Here is a 1,206-nt window from a genome sequence, read left to right as displayed (position 1 = left end):
TTTGAGCAAGGGAGCCTTTACCTTTACCTATCCCTTCTACCTGCCAATATATGGGCAGTGCCATTAGCGGGAGGGCGTGGCACAGAGGCACTGGGATTCCCCGAGGCTTCGACTGGCTTTCGAGCAAGGGAACCTTTACCTTTACTTTACCCTTGTTTTTGCAAGTATACTTCTTGGGAGATGTATTTCCTGCACTCAGGATCACGCTTCTATGACTGGGCAAAACTCTTCTATAGTAACCAAATGCACCAATAGCCACCGCTTGGGTCAGGACAATGCGTTGCAGGATTCTGATGTGTGGCACGGACAGTTTGGTGTAGTGGTTAAGAGCGCGGACTCTCATCTGGGAGGACCGGGTCTGATTCCCCACTCCTCCACTTGCAGCTGCTGGTGTGACCTTGGGTCCGTCACACGTTCTCCCAGAGCTGTTCTCTCAAGAGCAGTCCTCGAAAGAGCTCTCTCAGCCCCACCTACCTCACAAGCAGTCTTCCCTCTAAGCTGAGTTAGTGTGAGCTAGCTCACACTTTCTTTAGCCTCCGGCTCACACATTTTTATCTCAGCTCAGGGAGGAGGGCTCCAAAGCAAACTAATGTATGCAGTAGCCAAATCGCTCACTGACAACTTTAATGGCAGTAGCTCACAAAGCAGAATTTTTGCTCACAAGACTCCACAGCTTAGAGGGAGCATTGCTCACAAGATGTCGGTTGATGGGAAGGGAAGGGGACTGAGATTGTAAGCCACTTTGAGACTCCTTCGGGTACTGAAGGGCAGGGTATAAATCCAATCTCCTCCTCCTCCTCCTCCTCCTCCTCCTCCTCTTCTTCTCCTTCAGTTTGGTGTCGTGGTTAAGTGTGCGGACTCTAATCTGGGAGAACCGCGTTTGATTCCCCACTCCTCCACTTGCACCTGCTGATGTGACCTTGGGTCAGTCACAAGCTCTGGCACAGCTGTCCTTGAAAAAGAGCCGTTTCTGTCAAGAGCTCTCTCAGCCCCACCCACCTCACAGGGTGTCTGTTGTGGGGAGGGGAAGGGAAAGGAGTTTGTAAGCCGCTCTGAGACTCCAAGTGAAGGGTGGGGTATAAATCCAATCTCTTCTCTTCTCTTCTTCTAAGTGTGCGGACTCTAATCGGGGAGAACCGGGTTTGATTCCCCACTCCTCCACTTGCAGCTGCTAGATGATCTTGGGCAAGCCATAGTTCTGTCAGA

This window comes from Gekko japonicus, unplaced genomic scaffold (assembly GCF_001447785.1).
Source record: "Gekko japonicus isolate JY-2015 unplaced genomic scaffold, Gekko_japonicus_V1.1 scaffold4492, whole genome shotgun sequence".
NCBI lineage: Eukaryota > Metazoa > Chordata > Lepidosauria > Squamata > Gekkonidae > Gekko > Gekko japonicus.
Note: the sequence above shows the minus strand (reverse complement) of the source record.